The sequence below is a fragment of the Cherax quadricarinatus genome, chromosome 7 (genome assembly GCF_038502225.1).
Source record: "Cherax quadricarinatus isolate ZL_2023a chromosome 7, ASM3850222v1, whole genome shotgun sequence".
Taxonomy (NCBI): Eukaryota; Metazoa; Arthropoda; class Malacostraca; order Decapoda; family Parastacidae; genus Cherax; species Cherax quadricarinatus.
Genome location: NC_091298.1, coordinates 60002054 through 60020389, shown reverse-complemented (window position 1 = coordinate 60020389; position 18336 = coordinate 60002054). Strand labels below are relative to the sequence as shown.

The 18336-nt window shown below is 43.5% G+C and overlaps 2 protein-coding genes across 5 annotated transcripts in view; one reads left to right on the top strand and one right to left on the bottom strand.

The window, feature by feature from the left end:
* Window positions 1–18336, bottom strand: part of LOC128686900 (zinc finger and BTB domain-containing protein 14) — a 407181-nt gene that overhangs the window by 326704 nt on the left and 62141 nt on the right. The gene's annotated exons all lie outside the window — the stretch shown is intronic.
* The window catches only part of LOC128686899 (uncharacterized), a 48752-nt gene continuing 33549 nt past the window's right edge, over window positions 3134–18336 (top strand). For 2 of the 4 annotated variants that reach the window (XM_053774125.2, XM_053774124.2), the window contains exon 1: window positions 3134–3277. The gene's annotated coding sequence lies outside the window, so the exon portion shown is untranslated. The remainder of the gene's footprint in view (window positions 3278–18336) is intronic. The other 2 variants (XM_053774123.2, XM_053774122.2) reach the window with 2 other exon arrangements.

Here is an 18336-nt window from a genome sequence, read left to right as displayed (position 1 = left end):
TTAGGCTTAGCTCCTCGAGCTTCTTGTAACTCATAACCCCCTCAGCCTTGGGACTAGTTTCGTTGCAAACCCTTGCACTTTATGCTTTATTAGATGTTGGTTGCATAATTGGAGTTCCAGGGGTCAACGCCCCCGAGGCCTGGTCCATGACTAGACCTCGGGGGTGGATCAAGGCCTGATCAACCAGGCTGTTACTGCTGGCCGCACGCAAACTTACGTATAAGCCACAGCCCGGCTGGCCGGGAACTGACTAGGTGTCTATCCAGTTCCCTCTTGAAGACAGCCAGGAGTCTATTGGTAATTTCCCTTATGCTGGGAGGCAGTTGACCAGTCTTGGGCCCCTGACACTGTATGTTCCAAGATGGGACTGTACTCACCTATTTGCGGTTTCAGGGGTCGGTTCTTAGCTCCTGGCCCCGCCTCTTCACTGGTCGCTACTAGGTCCACTCTCTCCGTGCTCCATGATCTTTATCATACCTCTTCTTAAAGCTATGTTTGGATCCTGCCTCCGCTACATCACTCCCCAATAGGTATGTACTCACCTAATTGTGGTTGCAGGGGTCGATTCATAGCTCCTGGCCCCGCCTCTTCACTGATCGCTACTGCTCCATGAGCTTTATCATACCTCATCTTAAAATCTTAAAACCATGGTTCCTGCCTCCACTACATGTACTCACCTATTTGTGGTTGCAGGGGTCGATTCATAGCTCCTGGCCCCTCTTCTTCACTGATTGCTACTGGGTCCTCTCTCTCCCTGTTCCATGAGCTTTATCAAACCTCGTCTTAAAACTATATATGGTTCCTGCCTCCACTACATCACTTTCTAGGCTGTTCCACTTCCTCACAACTCTTTGACTAAAGAAATACTTCCTAACGTCCCCTTGACTCATAGGAGTCTTCAACTTCCAATTGCGACCCTTTGTTTCTGTGTTCCATCTCTGGAACATCCTGTCTTTGTCCACCTTGTCAGTTCCTTGCAGTATTTTATATGTCGTTATCATGTCTCCCCTGACCCTCCTGTCCTCCAGTGTCGTCAGGCCGATTTCCCTTAACCTTTATTCGTAGGACAATCCCCTTAGCTATGGGACTAGTCTCGTTGCAAACCTTAGCACTTTCTCTAGTTTCTTGACGTGCTTGACCAGGTGTGGATTCCAAACTGGTGCTGCATACTCCAGTATGGGCCTGACGTATGTGGTGTACAGAGTCTTGAACGATTGCTTACTGAGGTATCGGAACGCTATCCTTAGCTTTGTCAGACGCCCATTTGCTGCAGCAGTTATCTGATTTATGTGCGCCTCAGGAGATGTGCTCGGTATTATACTCACCCCAAGATCTTTTTCCTTGAGTGAGGTTTGCAGTCTTTGGCCCCCTTGACTATACTCTGTCCACGGTCTTCTTTGCCCTTCCCCGATCTTCATGACATTGCATTTGGCGGGGTTAAATTCAAGGAGCCAGTTGCTGGACCAGGCTTGTGTGTGTGTGTGTGTACTCACCTATTTGTACTCACCTATTTGTGGTTGCAGGGGTCGAGTCCTAGCTCCTGGCCCCGCCTCTTCACCGGTTGCTACTAGGCCCTCTCTCTCCCCGCTCCATGAGCTTTATCAAACCTCGTCTTAAAACTGTGTATGGTTCCTGCCTCCACTACGTCATTTTCTAGGCTATTCCACTGCCTTACAACTCTATGACTGAAGAAATACTTCCTACTATCTCTCTGACTCATTTGTGTCTTCAACTTCCAACTGTGGCCTCTTGTTTCTGTGTCCCCTCCCTGGAACATCCTGTCCTTGTCCACCTTGTCTATTCCACGCAGTATTTTATATGTCGTTATCATGTCTCCCCTGACCCTCCTGTCCTCCAGTGTCGTCAGGCCGATTTCCCTTAATCTTTCTTCATAGGACATTCCCCTTAGCTCTGGAACTAACCTTGTTGCAAACCTTTGTACTTTCTCTAGTTTCTTGACGTGCTTTATCAAGTGCGGGTTCCAAACAGGTGCTGCATACTCCAGTATGGGCCTGACATACACGGTGTACAGTGTCTTGAATGATTCCTTACTAAGGTATCGGAATGCTGTTCTCAGGTTTGCCAGGCGCCCATATGCTGCAGCAGTTATCTGATTGATGTGTGCTTCCGGAGACATGCTCGGTGTTATACTCACCCCAAGATCTTTCTCCTTGAGTGAGGTTTGCAGTCTTTGGCCACCTAGCCTATACTCTGTCTGTGGTCTTCTGTGCCCTTTCCCTATCTTCATGACTTTGCATTTGGCAGGATTAAATTCGAGAAGCCATTTGCTGGACCAGGTGTCCAGTCTGTCCAGGTCTCTTTGAAGTCCTGCCTGGTCCTCATCAGATTTAATTCTCCTCATTAACTTCACATCATCTGCAAACAGGGACACTTCTGAGTCTAACCCTTCCGTCATGTCGTTCACATATACCAAAAATAGCACTGGTCCTAGGACCGACCCCTGTGGGACCCCGCTCGTCACAGGTGCCCACTGTGATACATCATTACGTACCATGACTCGTTGTTGCCTCCCTGTCAGGTATTCTCTGATCCATTGCAGTGCCCTTCCTGTTATATGCGCCTGATGCTCTAGCTTCTGCACTAATCTCTTGTGAGGAACTGTGTCAAAGGCCTTCTTGCAGTCCAAGAAGATGCAATCAACCCACCCCTCTCTCTCTTGTCTTACTTCTGTTATTTTATCATAAAACTCCAGAAGGTTTGTGACACAGGATTTGCCTTCCGTGAATCCGTGCTGGTTGGCATTTATACTCCTGTTCCGTTCCAGGTGCTCCACCACTCTCCTCCTGTGTGTGTGTGTGTGTGTGTGTGTGTGTGTGTGTGTGTACTCACCTAGTTGTACTCACCTAGTTGAGGTTGCAGGGGTCGAGTCCAAGCTCCTGGCCCCGCCTCTTCACTGGTCGCTACTTAGTGTGTGTGTGTGTGTGTGTATGTGTGTGTGTGTGTGTGTGTGTGTGTGTGTGTGTGTGTGTGTGTGTGTGTGTGTGTGTGTGTGTGTGTGTGTGTGTGTGTGTGTGTGACCAGGTGGTGGAGAAAACAGAGCAGTTGGCACCCATGGGGGGAGTGGGTGGTGGCACCAACAGCGAGTGAGAGTTGCTGGTGTGGGTGGGGATGAAGTAGTCAGTGTTGATTATAACGCCGAACGGAGAGGACGTTGCTTGTCCCTCTCTCTCCACTCTTACCACGTGATAAAAAAATTAAAATCACCATAAACAGGAAAACTGACGCATTCTGCTGCCCCTTCTACCATATTACTCAGGTAAGATTTTTTTTTTTTTTGTAATTACACAATCTTATAAAAAAAAAATATTCAAAATCGAAGCGATGCAAAAATTTTACAGCATACATAGATTAAAATTTGTTTCTTTCAAGAGGGGCTCTTGATCCAAGGAATTTGTGACGCCTACTTCTCCTTGGATCAAACTAGAGTGCCTCGTATTCCCGATTCGTTACATGAACCCGACGGTTTTGTGGCTTCCCATAATTATAATTATACTAACAATATTTAATAATAATATACTACTACTACTAATAACAATAATAATAATAATAATAATAATAATAATAATAATAATAATAATAATAATAATAATAATAATAATAATATTAAGTAATTAGTAGTAGACAGTATGGAACAGGAAGAATTTCATCCTCCTTCATTCATTACCTTCCTTTAGTCAGTCATTCCTTATTTCACTAGTTCATTCGTTCATTCATTCCTTAGTGCTTTCCTTAGTTCCTTCATTCAGTAGCTCCTTCCTTCAGTCAGTAATTCCTTCCTACCTTCATACTTTCCTTCCTACCTTCATACTTTCCTTCCTACCTTCATACTTTCCTTCCTACCTTCATACTTTCCTTCCTTCCTTCATACTTTCCTTCCTTCCTTCATACTTTCCTTCCTTCCTTCATACTTTCCTTCCTTCCTTCATACTTTCCTTCCTTCCTTCATACTTTCCTTCCTTCCTTCATACTTTCCTTCCTTCCTTCAAGAAAACAAGCCGAGAGACAACCATACAAAGAAAACTCACCGGAAGTAATCTGAAGGAAGCCTGTGTTAGACGACTTATGTTGATGACTGCGTTGATGACTGCGTTGATGACCATCTTGATGACTGCGTTGATGACCATCTTGATGACTGCGTTGATGACTGCGTTGATGACCATCTTGATGACTGCGTTGATGACTGCGTTGATGACCATCTTGATGACTGCGTTGATGACCATCTTGATGACTGCGTTGATGACCATGTTGATGACTGCGTTGATGACCATGTTGATGACTGCGTTGATGACCATGTTGATGACTGCGTTGATGACTGCGTTGATGACCATCTTGATGACTGCGTTGATGACCATGTTGATGACTGCGTTGATGACCATGTTGATGACTGCGTTGATGACCATCTTGATGACTGCGTTGATGACCATCTTGATGACTGCGTTGATGACCATGTTGATGACTGCGTTAATGACCATGTTGATGACTGCGTTGATGACCATCTTGATGACTGCGTTGATGACCATGTTGATGACTGCGTTGATGACCATCTTGATGACTGCGTTGATGACCATGTTGATGACTGCGTTGATGACCATCTTGATGACTGCGTTGATGACCATCTTGATGACTGCGTTGATGACCATGTTGATGACTGCGTTGATGACCATCTTGATGACTGCGTTGATGACCATGTTGATGACTGCGTTGATGACCATCTTGATGACTGCGTTGATGACCATGTTGATGACTGCGTTGATGACCATCTTGATGACTGCGTTGATGACCATCTTGATGACTGCGTTGATGACCATGTTGATGACTGCGTTGATGACCATGTTGATGACTGCGTTGATGACCATCTTGATGACTGCGTTGATGACCATGTTGATGACTGCGTTGATGACCATCTTGATGACTGCGTTGATGACCATGTTGATGACTGCGTTGATGACCATGTTGATGACTGCGTTGATGACTGCGTTGATGACCATCTTGATGACCATCTTGACTGTTGATGACCATCTTGACTGTTGATGACCATGTTGACTGTTGATGACCATGTTGACTGTTGATGACCATGTTGACTGTTGATGACCATGTTGACTGTTGATGACCATGTTGACTGTTGATGACCATCTTGACTGGTGATGACCATCTTGACTGTTGATGACCATGTTGACTGTTGATGACCATGTTGACTGTTGATGACCATCTTGACTGTTGATGACCATGTTGACGACTGTTGATGACCATCCTGACGACTGTTGATGACCATGTTGACTGTTGATGACCATCTTGACGACTGTTGATGACCATCTTGACGACTGTTGATGACCATCTTGACGACTGTTGATGACCAGCTTGACTATTGATGAACATGTTGAGGACTGTTGATGACCAGCTTGACTGTTGATGACCAGCTTGACTGTTGATGAACATGTTGACAACTGTTGATGACCATCTTGACTGTTGATGACCAGCTTGACTGTTGATGAACATGTTGACGACTGTTGATGACCATCTTGACGACTGTTGATGACCATGTTGACGACTGTTGATGACCATCTTGACTGTTGATGACCATCTTGACTTGATGACCATGCTGACGACTGTTGATGACCATGTTGACGACTGTTGATGACCATGTTGACTGTTGATGACCATCTTGACTCTTGATGACCATCTTGACTTGATGACCATGTTGACGACTGTTGATGACCATCTTGACGACTGGTGATGACCACGTTGACTGTTGATGACCATGTTGACTGGTGATGACCATGTTGACTGTTGATGACCATCTTGACTGGTGATGACCATCTTGACTGTTGATGACCATCTTGACTGGTGATGACCATCTTGACTTGATGACCATGCTGACGACTGTTGATGACCATCTTGACGACTGTTGATGACCAGGTTGACGACTGTTGATGACCATCTTGACTGTTGATGACCATGTTGACGACTGTTGATGACCATCTTGACTGTTGATGACCATCTTGACTTGATGACCATGCTGACGACTGTTGATGACCATGTTGACTGTTGATGACCATGTTGACGACTGTTGATGACCATGTTGACGATTGTTGATGACCATCTTGACTTGATGACCATGTTGATGACTTGATGACCATGTTGACGACTGTTGATGACCATGTTGACGACTGTTGATGACCATGTTGACGACTGTTGATGACCATGTTGACGATTGTCGATGACCATCTTGACTGTTGATGACCATGTTGACGACTGTTGATGACCATCTTGACTGTTGATGACCATGTTGATGACCATCTTGACGACTGTTGATCACCATATTGACTGTTGATGACCATGTTGACTGTTGATGACCATGTTGACGACTGTTGATGACCATGTTGACCGTTAATGACCATCTTGACTGTTGATGACCATGTTGACTGTTGATGACCATTTTGACGACTGTTGATGACCATCTTGACTGTTGATGACCATCTTGACTTGTTGACCATCTTGACGACTGTTGATGACCATGTTGACTGTTGATGACCATGTTGACTGTTGATGACCATGTTGACTGTTGATGACCATGTTGACTGTTGATGACCATGTTGACTGTTGATGACCATCTTGACTGGTGATGACCATCTTGACTGTTGATGACCATCTTGACGACTGTTGATCACCATATTGACTGTTGATGACCATGTTGACTGTTGATGACCATGTTGACGACTGTTGATGACCATGTTGACCGTTAATGACCATCTTGACTGTTGATGACCATGTTGACTGTTGATGACCATTTTGACGACTGTTGATGACCATCTTGACTGTTGATGACCATCTTGACTTGTTGACCATCTTGACGACTGTTGATGACCATCTTGACTGTTGATGACCATGTTGACTGTTGATGACCATGTTGACTGTTGATGACCATGTTGACTGTTGATGACCATGTTGACTGTTGATGACCATCTTGACTGGTGATGACCATCTTGACTGTTGATGACCATGTTGACTGTTGATGACCATGTTGACTGTTGATGACCATCTTGACTGTTGATGACCATGTTGACGACTGTTGATGACCATCCTGACGACTGTTGATGACCATCTTGACTGTTGATGACCATCTTGACGACTGTTGATGACCATCTTGACGACTGTTGATGACCATCTTGACGACTGTTGATGACCAGCTTGACTATTGATGAACATGTTGAGGACTGTTGATGACCAGCTTGACTGTTGATGACCAGCTTGACTGTTGATGAACATGTTGACAACTGTTGATGACCATCTTGACTGTTGATGACCAGCTTGACTGTTGATGAACATGTTGACGACTGTTGATGACCATGTTGACGACTGTTGATGACCATCTTGACTGTTGATGACCATCTTGACTTGATGACCATGCTGACGACTGTTGATGACCATCTTGACGACTGTTGATGACCATGTTGACGACTGTTGATGACCATCTTGACTGTTGATGACCATCTTGACTTGATGACCATGTTGACGACTGTTGATGACCATCTTGACGACTGGTGATGACCACGTTGACTGTTGATGACCATGTTGACTGGTGATGACCATGTTGACTGTTGATGACCATCTTGACTGGTGATGACCATCTTGACTGTTGATGACCATCTTGACTGGTGATGACCATCTTGACTGTTGATGACCATCTTGACTTGATGACCATGCTGACGACTGTTGATGACCATCTTGACGACTGTTGATGACCATGTTGACGACTGTTGATGACCATCTTGACTGTTGATGACCATGTTGACGACTGTTGATGACCATCTTGACTGTTGATGACCATCTTGACTTGATGACCATGCTGACGACTGTTGATGACCATGTTGACGACTGTTGATGACCATGTTGACGACTGTTGATGACCATGTTGACGATTGTTGATGACCATCTTGACTTGATGACCATGTTGACGACTTGATGACCATGTTGACGACTGTTGATGACCATGTTGACGACTGTTGATGACCATGTTGACGACTGTTGATGACCATGTTGACGATTGTCGATGACCATCTTGACTGTTGATGACCATGTTGACGACTGTTGATGACCATCTTGACTGTTGATGACCATGTTGATGACCATCTTGACGACTGTTGATCACCATATTGACTGTTGATGACCATGTTGACTGTTGATGACCATGTTGACGACTGTTGATGACCATGTTGACCGTTAATGACCATCTTGACTGTTGATGACCATGTTGACTGTTGATGACCATTTTGACGACTGTTGATGACCATCTTGACTGTTGATGACCATCTTGACTTGTTGACCATCTTGACGACTGTTGATGACCATGTTGACGACTGTTAATGACTATGTTGACTGTTGATGACCATGTTGACTGTTGATGACCATGTTGACTGTTGATGACCATGTTGACTGTTGATGACCATGTTGACGACTATTGATAAGTATGTTGATGACTGTCAATATTGATGAATGTGCTGATGTCACTGACAACTGTGGTACGTTGATGACTGTTATTATGGATGACTTGATGTTATTGATGACTTAGTTGTGGCGCTGGCTCGTTGATGACTATCTTGATGTCTGTGATAATAGTTTATTGATGTCATTTATGACAATTTCTGTGATAATGGCTCACTGATATCATTGACAGCTGGACTAATGTTTAGTGTGGTGATTCATTGATGTCATTGATGACTAATGGAAACACCTGTTCAGCCTGGATCACTGGAATATACGCTAAGAGAGATATTCCTCCTTTGGAATATACCCTAAGACAGGTATACCACCGGGTGAATATACCAGTTTACGATCAAGCAAGCGTGTTATCGTGTCCAGAGAGACTTAAATGTGTTCTGAAGAAATGAGTGGAAGATTTCATTTGAGGTTAATAAGTCCAGAGGGTTAATAACCCAGGAAAGCCAAGCATCGTGGCTTATTTTCGATGTGGGTCGCATACCCAGGATGCGACCCACAACAGTCGATTGGCTTCTGGGTAGACAAGACAATACAAGACAAGAGTGTAGGTAAGACCCCATGTGTGTTGAGCTGGGAAGCCAGGACAGGCGAAGAATAGAGATAGAGAGGAGTATCCACAGTCGTAGAGAAAGTGCCAGGCTTAACCTAGCAGCTAGGCTTGGTAAGCAAATTAACAGGAGGCAACAGGTGTTAAGGGACTTGCTCATACATCTAGTCTAGCCCAGAGTTCGACCCTGTGCTTCGATTTACTCACGTATTTCCCAGAAAAGTGTGAAACTGCGAAGAGGGTTGGAAGGGTGAACTAGCTTATTGTGAGAAACTTATTCCTAACAAATTGGTTTTCTTATTCATTTATTTTCTCTGTTCTTTCTGTTAATTTCTAGTAATTTTCGTATGTTGTGTTCGTGGAACGAAATAACTGGTTGGTTGGTTTATTAGGTTTAAAAACCTATCGCCTACACGAGGGTCATTACGGCAGCATGTCTGTCCTGTCCTGTTGTAGATTCGCTGGTATAATCACCCGCCCCGGGTCTTTTCCAAGAGGTGGCCCGGTCTTGACTCCTGTCGTGGGAGTGTCTCGGACCAATGCCTGCCATGGGAGGAGGTACAAGTACCTCCTCATTTTCTGGGACTAGCTGTCCGCAGGCCTAGCCCCATTCCCTGCCCCCACGGGGCTCGGAGGGAGAAGTTAGGCACAATGGGCTGCCACAAACCTCGCCCACACTGGGTTCGAAGGGTGTGGCAGATGCATAGCAGCAGACGATGTCAGGAGGTGCAAAGGCAACAAGCACTACAGGATCCTTGTGGAGCCACACCCCAGCTTTGGGCCATAATCTCGAGCCCTGGGGGAAGCTCAAGAATGCCTCTTGCTGGGAGTTGCTGCTACTGCTACTTCACTTGTCCGTTGCACTCGGGGCAGCGTGTCACCTTTGCACCACCAATCAAGCCTACTGTAATCCTTAGAACAGGAATCTCTACGTATATACATAGCGATACACACCTCTTGGTGTATATATACTGAGAAACACACATCTCGATACATATACACTGAGATACACAACCCTCGGTGTATATACACTATATCAGTGTATATACACCTTATGTCAGAATGCCATTCCTCCTTCCCAAAATTTTGTGAAGAAAAAACAAGTGGTCGTCACGTGAGGTCACAGACCCTGAGCTGCCTTGGGGATTAGTGTGGACGGTTACAAAGCATGGCTTGCTTCTGCAGTGTTTTAAAAATTGGGGTTGGAGAGTTGAAGGAGGAGGTCTTGCTTCTCCAGGAGGAGATTAGGAGGCTGAAGGTCCACCTCAATGGGGCTGGGAGAGAGTGTGAGGTGGCTGGAGTTGTGGGGAATGAGGCTTCTAGCAGCGAGGTGCAGTCTGTCTCTCGCTGTGAGGAGGCTGTAGTTGGGGTGGCAGCAACGGCTACCAGCAGTGAGGTGCAGCCCAGCACCTGCTACAAGTGGCGAGTAGTTCACAGTAATGGAAGGCGCATCAGAGTAAGGAAAGTTAAGAGTGAAGATCTGAAGGTAGGAAATCGCTTCTCTGTTCTTCAGGATGAATGTACTTCAGTGGCCAGTGAAGGTAAGGGTACTACTGCCCCTGCTAATGGAGGTAAGCGCATTCTTGTGGTTGGTGACTCTCAGGTAAGATACATTGACCGTGCTTTTTGTAATAGGAATAAGAAGATGAGAGATAGAGTGTGCTTCCCTGGAGCTGGTGTTGGAGACATTGTCAACAGGCTGGATAATATCATGTCAGGTAATGGGAGCAAGCCCATTATCTGTCTCAGTGCTGGTGGAAATGATATTGGGAAGGGTAGGAGAGAAGAGCTGCTAGATAAGTACAGGTCAGCTATAGATTTCATTAAGTCTAAGGGAGGGATCCCAATCATATGTAGCATCTTGCCTAGAAGGGGAGTAGGAAATGAATGGTTGTCTAGGGCAATTGGTGTAAATTGCTGGCTAGACAGATACTGCAAGGAACATGCAATCCCATTCATTGACAACTGGAACAACTTTTATGGCAAACATGATATGTATGCAAGGGATGGGGTACATCTCTCTGGGGCTGGGGTGGTAGCACTTGCAGACTCGATTGAGAAGGCCATTGGTGAAATGCCTATGATTTTAAACTGATGGAAGATAGAGGTATGGGTGTGTGTGGGAAACAAGCAGGTTGCAACACTTGGGTTGGAAACAGTAAATGTATAAAAGGCATTCAGCATGAAGTTATAAATAAAGACAATAGATCAGGTCAGCAAACAAAGGGGGACAGCAGAGGGCAGCAAGGGACTAGCTCCCTTAAGGTTTACTATACTAATAGCAGGAGTGTAAGAAATAAGATAGATGAGCTAAGATTAATTGCAAGTGCAGGAGACATAGATATTATTGCTATAACAGAGACCTGGCTCAATCTGAAAGATAGAGAGATGCCCTCTGAATGTCACATACAAGGCTATAAATTATTCCACACTGACAGGGTCAACAGGAAAGGTGGTGGAGTAGCGATGTATGTCAGAGACAATTTAAATTGTTGTGTTAGACAAGATATTAAATTAGAAGCGTCAGCCACTGAATCTGTTTGGTTACAGCTTCTCGAGGGCCGAGAAAAACTAATTTTGGGTGTGATTTACAGGGCCCCAAATCTTGATAGGGAGTGCAGTAAACTTCTATGGGACGAAATTCGTAAGGCATCTACATACGAAAATGTTGTGCTAATGGGAGATTTCAACTATAGACAGATTGACTGGAGCAATTTGACAGGAAATTTAGAGTCAGGTGACTTTCTTGATACGATCCAGGATTGTTTTTTAAAACAGTTTGTGACAGAGCCAACTAGGGGAAATAACCTCCTTGACTTGGTTCTTGCCAGTAGGGAAACACTAATTAATAATCTTGAGGTTAATGATGAGCTTGGGGAAAGTGATCACAAATCACTCAGTTTTAATATATCATGGAATTCCCCTAATAATGGCAATCAAGTCTCCGTCCCTGACTTTCGCTTGGCTGATTTCATAGGACTGAAAAATTACTTAGGTGGGCTGAACTGGAATGACCTGACTAAGGGTCAGGTAGGTGGTGATGGTTGCCGATATGATGCTTTCCAGGGCATAGTTCTAGCTGCTCAGTCAAATTATGTTCCAAATAGGGAAATCAGATCAAACAAAAATGATCCTAAATGGATGAACAATAGATTAAAATATCTGATTGGTCAAAAGAGAGGCATATATAGGCAAATCAAAAGAGGAGAGGGGCAATTGAGAAATCGATATATTCAGTTAAAGAGAGAAATAAAAAAGGGAATTAGAAAAGCAAAAAGAGATTATGAGGTTAAAGTTGCAAGAGAATCGAAGACTAACCCAAAAGGATTCTTTCAGGTATACAGAAGTAAGATCAGGGACAAGATAGGCCCACTCAAAAGTTCCTCGGGTCAGCTCACTGACAGTGATAAGGAAATGTGTAGAATTTTTAACACATACTTCCTCTCAGTTTTTACACAGGAGGATACCAGCGATATTCCAGTAATGATAAATTATGTAGAACAGGACGATAATAAACTGTGTACTATTAGGGTCACAAGTGACATGGTCCTTAGGCAAATAGATAAATTAAAACCTAACAAATCCCCAGGCCCTGATGAACTGTATGCAAGGGTTCTAAAGGAATGTAAAGAGGAGCTTAGCACACCTTTGGCTAATCTTTTCAACATATCACTACAAACTGGCATGGTGCCAGATAAGTGGAAAATGGCAAATGTGATACCTATTTTCAAAACAGGTGACAGGTCCTTAGCTTCGAACTATAGACCAATAAGCCTAACCTCCATAGTGGGAAAATTTATGGAATCAATAATTGCCGAGGCAGTTCGTAGCCACCTTGAAAAGCATAAATTAATCAACGAATCTCAGCATGGTTTTACAAAGGGGCGTTCCTGCCTTACGAATTTATTAACTTTTTTCACTAAGGTATTTGAGGAGGTAGATCATGGTAATGAATATGATATTGTGTATATGGACTTCAGTAAGGCTTTTGACAGGGTCCCACATCAGAGACTATTGAGGAAAATTAAAGCACATGGAATAGGAGGAGAAATTTTTTCCTGGATAGAGGCATGGTTGACAAATAGGCAGCAGAGAGTTTGCATAAATGGGGAGAAATCAGAGTGGGGAAGTGTCACGAGCGGTGTTCCACAGGGGTCAGTGTTGGGCCCCCTGCTGTTCACAATCTACATAAACGACATAGATGAGGGCATAAAGAGCGACATCGGCAAGTTTGCCGATGACACCAAAATAGGCCGTCGAATTCATTCTGACGAGGACATTCGAGCACTCCAGGAAGATTTGAATAGACTGATGCAGTGGTCGGAGAAGTGGCAGATGCAGTTTAATATAGACAAATGCAAAGTTCTAAATGTTGGACAGGACAATAATCATGCCACATATAAACTAAATAATGTAGATCTTAATATTACGGATTGCGAAAAAGATTTAGGAGTTCTGGTTAGCAGTAATCTGAAACCAAGACAACAGTGCATAAGTGTTCGCAATAAAGCTAATAGAATCCTTGGCTTCATATCAAGAAGCATAAATAATAGGAGTCCTCAGGTTGTTCTTCAACTCTATACATCCTTGGTTAGGCCTCATTTAGATTATGCTGCACAGTTTTGGTCACCTTATTACAGAATGGATATAAATTCTCTGGAAAATGTACAAAGGAGGATGACAAAGTTGATCCCATGTATCAGAAACCTTCCCTATGAGGATAGACTAAGGGCCCTGAATCTGCACTCTCTAGAAAGACGTAGAATTAGGGGGGATATGATTGAGGTGTATAAATGGAAGACAGGAATAAATAAAGGGGATGTAAATAGTGTGCTGAAAATATCTAGCCTAGACAGGACTCGCAGCAATGGTTTTAAGTTGGAAAAATTCAGATTCAGGAAGGATATAGGAAAGTACTGGTTTGGTAATAGAGTTGTGGATGAGTGGAACAAACTCCCAAGTACCGTTATAGAGGCCAGAACGTTGTGTAGCTTTAAAAATAGGTTGGATAAATACATGAGTGGATGTGGGTGGGTGTGAGTTAGACCTGATAGCTTGTGCTACCAGGTCGGTTGCCGTGTTCCTCCCTTAAGTCAATGTGACCTGACCTGACTAGGTTGGGTGCATTGGCTTAAGCCGGTAGGAGACTTGGACCTGCCTCGCATGGGCCAGTAGGCCTTCTGCAGTGTTCCTTCGTTCTTATGTTCTTATGTTCTTATGAAGAGCGAAATACTCACCATTATTTTTAATTTAATCTGTGACATTCAATAAACTTTATTAATGTAAAATATTAAATTAAAAACAAACTACAATTCTACATAAGAACAGGACCTCACACTTTGTTGAGTAGGGGTTCCAGGTCCCCCTGAGATACCCTAAAATTACCCCAGAGGGGAATTATCCCCCTGGTTGAGAGCCCTTCCACTAAAGGATACATACCTCTCGGCATATATACACTGAGGGATACACACTTCTCGGTATATATACACTACGAAGGCGAATGTCTACAAATACACACGTCTCGGTATATATACACACTTTTTGGTGAATCTATACAGATACATATCTCTCGGTATATATACACCGAGATACCTCTTGGCGTATGTATACAGAAATACACACTTGTCAATATACATACACTGAGAGGTACATTGACTCACTGACCTGTACCAAACTGACGAAATTCTCAGTAAAATACATTTCACAGTCGTATGTGAACCATCATACATCACAATCTACAATACACAATATACACTACACAATACACAATGATTTATCTCTCGTACGCTTCCCCGAGCACATAATTTAACAAACATTCACCTAACTAACAATTATATATGGTAAATCATGCGTGCTATAGATCGTTGGAAGTTAGTTGGCCCAGCCAGGGACCAAAGTCAGTCTGGGACCAAAGTCAGTCTGGGACCAAGCTAGTCTGGGACCAGGCATGGTTGGAACCAGAGAGGGAGAGAGAGTGAGAGAGAGAGACAGATAGAGAGACAGACAGAAGGGTAGTGTTTCTCTCTGACCTCCCCTAGTTTACTTAGGGGAAAGTGTGCGCCACGCCCGACTGGGTGTGTGGTCAAACCCGCCTTATGAACACCATTCCTCACATCTTTGTTTTCATTTAACAAAACTGGATACCTCAGCAGTGTGTACTGTTAAAAAAAATGGTATACCAATAATTTGAAGAGTAAGACACATGTGCATCAGTTGGATAAATTTGCGCCTACATAGTAGGCTTTTTCAATCAAATACATCCTGTTGTCTGACTGAAAAAGCCTGCTGTGTAGGCGAAACGTTTAATAACAATCAAGATACCTAACTGTTGCACATGTGTCTTACTCCTCAGTGTGTTTGTTACTCTATTCTATATGATAGTCACACGGTGCGAAAACAAATAATCTAAGATATATTTTTCCTGCTATTTCTTACGCCAAAAAATAGTTGAATCTTAGTTACGTAATGGGAACAATAGCTAGCTATTGTATAATAGCTAGCTATGTTTCCCCTGCTATAATTAATTTATGAAACTGAAAATAGCTATTTCCTGGTTACGTAATGGGAACAAATGCTAGTTATGTTTCCCTGTTAAATATCATTGCACAGGATGTGCTATATAATGATGAAATCTGTCAGCTTGAGCTGGGGGATTTCAGTAGTGTCAGCCTGAGCTGGGAGGCTTCAGTGATGTCAGCCTGAGATGGGAGATTTCAGTAGTCAGCCTGAGCTAGGAGGCTTCGTGTCAGCCTGAACTGGGAGATTTCAGTGGTGTCAGCCTGAGCTGGGAGACTTCAGTAGTGTCAGCCTGAGCTGGGAGACTTCAGTAGTGTCAACCTGAGCTGGGAGACTTCAGTAGTGTTAGCCTGAGCTGGGAGACTTCAGTAGTGTCAGCCTGAGCTGGGAGACTTCAGTAGTGTCAGCCTGAGCTGGGAGACTTCAGTAGTGTCAGCCTGAGCTGGGAGACTTCAGTAGTGTCAGCCTGAGCTGGGAGACTTCAGTAGTGTCAGCCTGAGCTGGGAGAATTAGGTAGTATCAGCCTGTGGAAGATTTTATTGGAACAATAAGGATATCGTCATGTATTCTATTAAAGGTTCATCAGCTACGTCAGCTTCAAAGATTTTGTTCCAGCATAGACTGGAGTGTTTTCTTACAATGGATATGACATTCCAGCAGGACTGGAATTTCTCACAACAGACTGGAGTGCTTTCTTACACAGAATATGACATTCCAGCAGGACTGGAATTTCTAACACATTATTACCTAGATGCGACCAACAACAGTCGGCTAACACACAGGTACCTATTTTTTACTGCTAGTAGGGAAGGGGTGTAAGGAAACTTAACTACACGTTTCTCCGTACTAGGGGTTCGAACCCGATTGTATAAAGGGCTTTTGATCCTCTACATCAACAAAACGGAGCGTATAAGTGCTGTTAGGTGGAAAAAATATGCTAATGAGAGAAACTTTGAGAGGTGTGGCTAGTCTAGCTGGTTATGCTCTCCCTTCAAGGTAGGTGCCTAGATGTCGGTGTTGAAGGCTCTTGATCCAGGAAAATGCACCTGTTATTTACGAACATGGGTACTTTTAAAAGGCCTGTTGTACGTGGTTATAAAGAAGGAATACCCACAATCTGGAGAATGAGGAATAACACATGCAATCTTATGTACGTAAACAGTGAGTTTAGCAAATGCCATAATATGCGAGTGGGTTTTGATTTTTGATCCCTGTGAGTTTAGCACTTAGTTTTAATTGTAATAATGATAACTGAAGAGAGAGAGAGAGAGTCAGCGTAAGTTTGAGAAGGCTAACGCGTAGGTCTGGAGTTTTACGACTCACTAACCGCGAGTTCAAGCCCCACCCTTGGTATGGTTTGAGAAATCTCATAAGCTCGAGCTTTTAGATATCCATAGAGAGGACTGATTCTGGTGTTAACCAGCTTGAGGCTTGTGAGGAACTGAAGCTCCAGGGCGGACCCTAGATATGCTGTAGTCTACCCTGGGGCCGACTCTCCTCACCCTGACTCGCAGATCTCCAGCACAACTGGTAGTTATCCCATATGCGAATGGTGCACACATCCATACAAGCAATAAGTTACCGTGCTTCAAACTGGTCATTGATGGTATACAGGAACATAGTTATGCACGATAAACGTTGAATATAAGACTCTTGAGTACTCCTGGCCTTCTGTTGGATCAAACCACATCGCCTCCCGTTTTCCAGATGCTACATGACCCTTGCATGTTTAATAATAATACTAATAAAACTAATAATAATTAATAGCTAATAATAGCAATAACAATCGTAAAATAGCTCATTTAAATTTCTCATTACATAGCCTCCTCCTCCTCCCCATGACAAATTAATTTTTAATTAGTATTCATTTAAATGTTTGTTGCAATTATTAGCGCCTTTATGACGCATAATATCCTTTATGTGAAATCTCATTTCAAGTGGTCCGTTTATATATCTTTTTAACTATCGCGTTTTCTCTCTTAACAGCCTCTTTAAATTTCTCCAACCGACATCATCCTAAAGCACTTGGGACTGGACCATGAAAATTTTCCTCATTTCCCTTCAGGATTTTCCAGTTAGACGTTTCTGTGGACTGGTCCCCAGTTTGAACTTCTTTTGACTGGATTCCGGTTTGAAACATGTCTTCGACTGGGTCACAGTCTGAACTTGTTTTTGATTGGTTCCCAGTTAGAACTTTTCTTAACTGGTTCTCACTGAGAACTTTCCGCCTCTTACAAAGTTAGAACGTTTTTGACCAGTTCAAAGCTTAAAAAATTTTGATTAGTTCCAAGTTAGAACTTTTTTTTGGCTAGATCCCAGTGAGAAATTTTATCATGACCGGTTCCTACTCAGAAACTAAGTTTTACCTAGTAATCAGATGATCTGTAACTCAGTGACCGGAGGGACCTGGGTTCGATTCTCAGGGTGTGTTGAGAAGTCTCCTTACACTTCCTACCGATTATGATAAGTTAGACACGTGCAATATTGAGATGAATGGTTTTGAAAACCGACAAGTTGAAGAATTGAGACACTTATGCAACATTTGTTTCTTAATTCCGAAACGTTTCGCCTATACATTAGGCACCTTCAGTCCAATACAGCGGTGTACATGTAGAGAGGATGTAATAAGTCCATCACCCTCGAAGAAGTAGTTTTGAGGTGGTCAGTCCCTCAGCCTGTAAAGAGTTCTGCTACATTGTGTGGAACAACGTTTCGGGATGAAAGTACCTAAACGTTGCACATATGTCTTACTT